This window comes from Narcine bancroftii, chromosome 10 (genome assembly GCF_036971445.1).
Source record: "Narcine bancroftii isolate sNarBan1 chromosome 10, sNarBan1.hap1, whole genome shotgun sequence".
NCBI lineage: Eukaryota > Metazoa > Chordata > Chondrichthyes > Torpediniformes > Narcinidae > Narcine > Narcine bancroftii.
The window spans coordinates 106,450,673-106,458,187 of record NC_091478.1 but is presented as its reverse complement, the minus strand read 5'-3'; the positions used below and the strand labels follow the sequence as shown (position 1 = coordinate 106,458,187).

At 40.9% G+C, this 7,515-nt stretch overlaps 1 protein-coding gene across 2 annotated transcripts in view; it reads left to right on the top strand.

Annotated features, from left to right (window-relative positions):
* klhl36 (kelch-like family member 36) overlaps positions 1–7,515 on the top strand; it is a 149,617-nt gene that overhangs the window by 4,230 nt on the left and 137,872 nt on the right. For both annotated transcript variants that reach the window (XM_069902181.1, XM_069902180.1), the window contains exon 2: positions 3,686–3,723. The gene's annotated coding sequence lies outside the window, so the exon portion shown is untranslated. The remainder of the gene's footprint in view (positions 1–3,685; positions 3,724–7,515) is intronic.

Genomic DNA, 7,515 nt, shown 5'->3' with positions numbered 1-7,515 from the left:
GTGTGCAGACACGAGAGGCTGCAGTTGCTGGAGTCTGGAGCTGAAAATAATCTGATGGAGGAACAACATTAGTGGGAGAAAAATAAATGATGAAGGGATCCAACCCAAAACATTGACCATTCCTTTTATCCCACTAATGCTGCGCAATCCTCTGAGTTAGTCCAGATTTTTATTTACTCGAGTGCAATGTGTTGAGTTTGAGATTCTTGCTGTGCAGGGAGGATTCGATGGGATGGGCCCTTTATCACTGCCAAACAGGCGAGGTCATGGTGTTTGTGAGTGAGTTATTTTAATAGGGCATTCTGCCAAATGGTGTTGACAGACTCCATGGGAAATCATCCCACAGAATCAGCCCTGTAGGACATGCTGTGCTGACCACTGCCTGATGGACTTGTAATCTGAAGTAACTTTTCTGCAAAGGACAGGCCATGTGACAAAGTCCAACAGAATGGAACATTACATGACAGTGAGACTAGGTCCATCCTTCACAATACTGGAAATGGGTAGGACCTCAGCAAGTAGAAAAGAGTAGAGTCTTACTCTGTCCAAAGCCAAATATTTGACAGAATTTCTGTTTGGAAATGAACTATGTATTTAATAGAATCCTACACTTGAATTAGCAGCAAAGATTCTACATGAAACTGGTTTAGAAACTGACTGGTCTGGCTGCGATTCTTTGATCTATAGTATTTGTTAATAGGGCCCTTACATTTTTACTTTGATGCGCTGGATAGATTTATAGCTTCATCTAACAAACCAAGTTTTGGTTCTTGCAACAGGTTTAACCATAGATCACTAAATGATCTTGGAGATACTGTTATGAGCCCAGAGGACCCCAAAACCCAGCAGCAATAGATATTCACCAAGACAAATGGTTACTTAAATAAAAGTTGCTTTTAGTTATCTTTAAACATGAAAACAGAATCATACTTTAACTTATCACTATTAATTAACTAACCTAACTCCCTTCTAATGCTAAGTGCACGTGTATGTAATGTGTGTGTAAGTTCAGAAAAGTTCTTTGATTCACAGTCCAAACTCACTTCTCATTCTTCCAAGTTCACTGGTTGCAGGCAATTCTTATACTGTGCAGAGAATTTAACATTTATAAAGTTAACCAGGCTTTGGTGCTTGAAAGGTAAATGGTTACCGCTCAGGAAGGTTCTTGTCGGTTTTCAGAGAGAGATTTGTTGTACGATAGACACACAAAAAACTGATTCCTTTTAATCAGCCACTCCAGTGTCTTGCCAAAGAAACTTTCCCCGTCAGGGTTTTCCAGATGATAACCTCTTTCTTTCAGGTCACCACAGAGTTCCTTTTGTTTCCCTTATTTCAAGTGAAACATTAGGCAGCCAGTCCTCTCCTCTTGTATGAACCACAAGGGCTTTGACCAGGCTGAACTAAGCACTCACAACCCGTCTTCCAAATGGGGTTTTCCACAAGCTTGCCAGCATGTCCTGTTCCAGCTGCTGAACTGTAAAACTGCAGAACTGATCTCTCTCTTTCTCTCTCTCTCTCTCTCTCTCTCTCTCTCTCTCTCTCTCTCTCTCCCTCAAAGAAAAGCCTGCTTGACTCCCGCTCTGCTTGCAAAATCAGATGACCCTCTTAGAACAGCAAGCAGCACTCCCAGACAGCCTGCGGGTCTGAACCTACTCCTCTGAGTTCTTTCATCTGTTGCTTTTCAAAGCAACAATTAGCGAAGTTCCTTGGGCACTATTCAAAGTTTTTGCAAAAGTTCTCAGGGGCGCCCTGTCTGGCTTGAGCAGAGCTCCAGTATTTTAAATGAGATCTGTTTTGAAATGTTTGTATGTGACCTACACTAAAAAAACCTGCCCCAATTTATCTTCCAAAATCATATCTGTATACGATACAAACACAACATAATCTGTCACAATACTCTTTCCAATCAGTTGGATTTTCAATGTACAAGATGAATAATTTAAATTGAGAATTTTGTCTAGTGGTGGATTAATTTTCAGTTTTACTTTACTGCTCATTTATAAATATTTACATGTAAACTGTGGCTGGTGAAAGAGAACAATCTTTTGGAAATGTCTTAAATGTTTTCCTTTAAGTACACTATTACACAAGAGTACCAGTTTCTACATGTTTTACTTCATGTCTCACTTTGTTTAATGTTTATTGGAAAGTGTTGAGTTTGCACCTTTACTGATAGCATAGCATTAAATACTCTAGTATGGAAAACCAATATTTATCTTCCTTTTGCTGCCAAGTTAAAACTAAGATGCAATTTAATTTTGGATGCAGCTATATATCAAATATCCATAAAACAAATTCATGGTCCTGCTTTAATTTATTAAACAAGGAAAGCAAGGCACATCCAATTGTGGCTAATGTAAAATTCAATGCAAATTGAATTGATTTTTTTTATTGTCATATACATTATTGTCATGAGAGAGTGAAAAATCTATTTTGCATGTTATCCCAGCAGGTCGACTCCTACTTAAGTAAAACAGGCAGAGAAAATAAAAGGTGCAGAGAACAGTGTGACTGAGAAAGGGGTAATTAAAGCAGTCACTTCTGGAATGACTGGCTGTCATTTTTAGCCCTGAATCCACCGCCCCCTCCACTCCCCACCAACCAGTGGGAGTAGATAATTTCAATGCTATCATGAAAACTTCAGTTAAATTTTCTAACTTGCTGTGAATAGAACTGCAGTTTCTATATTCTCTCCAAGTAGTTCTATTCTATTAAGTCTGTTCTGCATTCCCTCCAAATGCATTTTAGACTTTCAAAAATGTAATGTCCAAGTTAGTTAGTAATTTTTAAAAAAAAAGTCATCTTGAGTGACCATATGAACTCGTTTTTTTTTAAATCAAAGATTTACAATCTTGAATGTTAATTCTGTATGAAATGACTGACTGCTTCCAGTTTATGCCCAGTTCTAAATTCATCAGCACCTCAAACCGGATTTGGCAAAGCCGTACAGATGTAGAAGTAAGGGCCTTTCTAGTTTAGATTGGTGTTGAATAATGCATCAAATTAATTAATTAACCAGAATATTAATACATAAATACAACTTGTTTAATACTTATGCTGGGACAGTTGCAAATAACTAAGGATTGAGAGGGGGCCTTGGGATGTGTGTTGCCTAGCAATGACAGCCAAATTGAAATTCCATCAGCCCTGACCAAGGACAGCGAGAGGCTCTGGAATGTGTGTTATCTGGTAACAATGACTTGACTTGATAAATTTCCAACAGTCTCATTTCTCTCTAGAATCATGTGATTTACATGAATGAGGGGAATCAAAACTAAAAATAACTTGGAGGAGAGGGACACATCTGGTTGAAAGGTCCACAAAATGGTGCATCATGTAGATGGTTATCGCAGAGCTCAATGCTGATAGGATGATGCTTGATGGCAAGACGTTGACTGTTTTGAGAATGGTTAATGTCACATAGCATTGGAGAATTTAAACCCAGGGAGGCCCTTGATCCTTTATGGAGGTGATGGACCTCCCACAGGCCTGTGTATTAAATAAAGAGAAGTCTGATTCTTTTATACCTCAGGAGAGTAAACTGCTGATTGGGATCTCACACCAAGATCTGGATAGAGGATCGACAACGATCCTCCACACAGAATCTTGTGTTTCTATGAGATGAATCTTGTTCTTGCAAACTGCATTGAATACAAGTCAATCCAATTTCAATTTTCCATTGCAGGAACTGATCCAGTGGAACTATACTTCACTGATTCCAAGGTAAATGCATTTTTCCTCTGGAAGGGAGATGAACTTGCGCACGAGTAGCCCAGTTACAGCAAAGTTTTCTCAGTGCTGTCGACCATCTCACTTCTATTAAATCTTAACATTCCGAATTCCTCGCTGGACCTGTAAGTTTATACTTGAAATCTAGCATAGTTATCTTTTTCTACTCCATCGTTTCTAACTTTTTTTGTTCGGTGGTTATGGTCATTGGTATTTTTTGAGATTGTTATAGAAGTAAATGCCACGGTATTCTATTAAGCTATAAAGTGCTGAGCAAAATGTTCTCTGGCAAAAAAATGGCAAAAGGCTCACCAGAAGTTTGAGGAGACTCAAAAATTCCTACAGGTGGACTGTGGAGAGCATTCTATCTGGTTGCATCACTGTCTGGTATGGACATGCCAATGCACAAGACAGGAAAAAACACCAGAAAGATGCTAACTTGGCCAGTGCCATCATGGGCATCGGTATTCACTCCATTGAGGACATCTACAAAAGACGATGTCTTAAGAAATCAGCCTCTATCCTCAAGGACCCCCACCACCCAGGCCATGCCCTGTTCACTCTGCTACCATCAGGAAGGAGGTCCAGGAGCCTGAAGATGAGCACCCAGCGGCAAAAGGACTGCTTCTTCCCCTCTGCCATCAGATTCCTGAATAATCAATGAATCACAGACACCACCTCACTTTCTTCTATATTCTTGCACTATTTATCAAATTTTGAAATGTAATTTATAGTAATATTTGCATTTTAATACTTCCGCAAAAAAAATGTTGTGACATGTTCATGACAATAAATTCTGATTCTATTGTCTCAGATTTACACTGGAGGCAAGTGGCAACATCTATTTTCCTTCCTGCACAGAATTCCCACTTTGACGTGCAGTGTTTAAGTTACATCCCATCTGGAACTGCCCTGGCAAGGCTAGGATATTCAAACTTGTGGTGGGGTGGGGGGAGGGATGCAGGACAGGGCAGGGGGAATGGGGGGGTGCATGGGTGGATGATGAAATAAAGAATAATGGAATGTGATTATTAATGATAAGGAAATAGAATTGAATTTCAGTGCAAAGTGTTGTGCAGTATACACTGGAAGAAAATCAAAATGGTATAAACAGCCATGGTTTTAGACAGCGCACTAACAGGCCCTTTTGGCACATGAGCTCGTGCCACCCAATTAACCTTTACCCCCAGTATGTTTTGAATGGTGGGAGGAAACAGGAGCCTCCGGGGAAAACCCGTGCAGACATGGGGAGAACATACAAACAGTGCCGGTTTGAACCCTGGTCCCGATCGCTGGCGCTGTAACAGTGTGCTAACCACTATACCACCCATGCCACCCTAAATTCTCCAGGAGTCCTTTTGCTTTCAGAATAGAGTTCCAGTAGCAAGGTGCATCATCTTACCTGAGTGACCATTCATTGTTTATAGAGTGAGTCTAGACTGCAGCAGGCAGGCAAAGAAGATAAAACAGTCAAAGCTGATCTTATTTGACATCACAACATAAATTTAGCATTTGCGTTATAATCATGGTGAGACAAACTAGCTAATACTTCAGACACAGTAGCAGCTTGCATTTACATTTACCATTAGACTGTTCATCTATAATAGAAAATACTTTGCTGAACTGAAGTCTGATAATGATATTTGTATGGTAACAGGGCATCTAGGGCCTTGGTAGACAACAGGACCCACACTGCTTAATTAACAAAATGTAAAAAGGAAGTACTCGAGGTGGCAGAGTCCGCAAGCATCGAATCCACGCTGCTGAAGACCCAACTGCACTGGGTGGGTCACGTCTCCAAAATGGAGGACCATCGCCTTCCCAAGATCGTGTTATATGGCGAGCTCTCCACTGGCCACCAAGACAGAGATGCACCAAAGAAGAGGTACAAGGTCTGCCTAAAGAAATCTCTTGGTGCCTGCCACATTGACCACCGCCAGTGGGCTGATCTCACCTCCAACCGTGCATCTTGGCGCCTCACAATTCGGTGGGCAGCAACCTCCTTTGAAGAACACTGCAGAGCCCACCTCACTGACAAAAGACAAAGAAGAAAAAACCCAACACCCAACCCCAACCAACCAATTTTCCCTTGCAACCGCTGCAACCGTTCCTGCCTGTCCCGCATCGGACTTGTCAGTCACCAATGAGCCTGCAGCAGACGTGGACATACCCCTCCATAAATCTTCGTCCGCGAAGCCAAGCCAAAGAAGAAAAGAAAGAAAGAAAGAGGGAGAAAGAAATAAAGGAACTGAGGTGAATTAGACATTTAGACATACATACAACACGGTAACAGGATATTTTGGTCCATGAATCCATGCCGTCCAATTTAACCTACAACCCTGGTATGTTTTGAATGGTGGGAGGAAACCAGAGCCCCCGGGGAAAACCCACACAGACACGGGGAACAGATTCAACCCTGGTCCAGTCCCATTCGTTGGCACTGTAAAGGTGTTGCGCTAACTGCCACACCAACTGTGCCACCCTTAATTAGAGTCAACTGAATGCACAAAGTGAATTAACAACTGAGAAAAGAGATTGAATTGAAGAAAAAGAGACCAAAGTTTTTTATTGTAAAATTTGAAGTTCTAACAATCTCGGAACAACTTACTGCCTATGGGAATGAAAGAATACAGTTGAAATGCTCCCATCTGAGATTAAATGATTTTATTAAATAAATGTTTTTTCACAATTATCCAACATTTTAAAACAATTAATTAAAATTCAGCATTTGGTTGTTTGGAAATCTGATCATTCATTACTAGTCAAGACTAGGAGCTGGTGATCCAAGCTGCATACAAGGTGTGTGGGGTCTGAGCCAGGAGTCTGAAGTGTGCGCCTGGCTGGGGTAAAGAATCATGTGTAGGTTTACAGCTGGAACCAGGGTTTGGAGTGCTTGCATATTTCCTGCTCCTTTTAAATGTTGGGTTCACTGTTGTAGTAGTGTAAAAAATGGAGTATTAAACTGGAGTAACATGCAGTTGTCCAAAAAAATGCAAAGTCTCAAGCTTGCTTGATTATTAATTTCAAAAGGATAATTCCTGGAATGAAGGGATTAGTAGGTTAGCCGGTGAAGAATGTTTGACAGCTCTTGGACTCTACTCCATGGAGTTCAGAAGAATGAGAGGGGACCTCATAGAAACATTTCAAATGTTGAAAGGCCTGGACAGAGTATATGTGGCAAAGTTGTTTCCCATGGTAGAGGAGTCTCAGACAATTTCAGGATTGAAGGGCGCCCATTTAAAACGGAGGTGAAGTGGAGTTTCCTTAGGCAGAGTGGTGAATCTCTGGAATTTACTACCACGCAGGGCTGTGAAGGCCAAATCATTAGGCATATTTAGGGCAGAGACTAAAAGGTATCTAAATGGACAGGATATCGAAGGTTGTGGGGAGAAGGCTGTAGAGTCGGGCGGAGTGGGAGGCTGGATCAGCTGATCATTGAATGTGGAACTGACTCAATAGGCCAAATGCCCTACTTCAGCTCCAATCTCTTATGGTCTACTGTAATAATTGTATGTCTGCCTGATTTATCAATCAACATGTGCTTCTTTTTATCCACGTTGTGTGCTTAATGGGCTACACAGTCTACTGAAAGACCGAGCATCTGCCAGGAACACATTATCGAAGGTTCAAAGGTTCCTTTTATTGTCACATAATAATGCATTAAAAATGTAATATACATGATTTGCCCCCATCCCAACTACCACCAACAAAATGTACTGACAGCCTAGTTATAAAGAAAGACACCATTAACTGAAACTTAACCAACTTTTGAGTCCTTCCAGGACT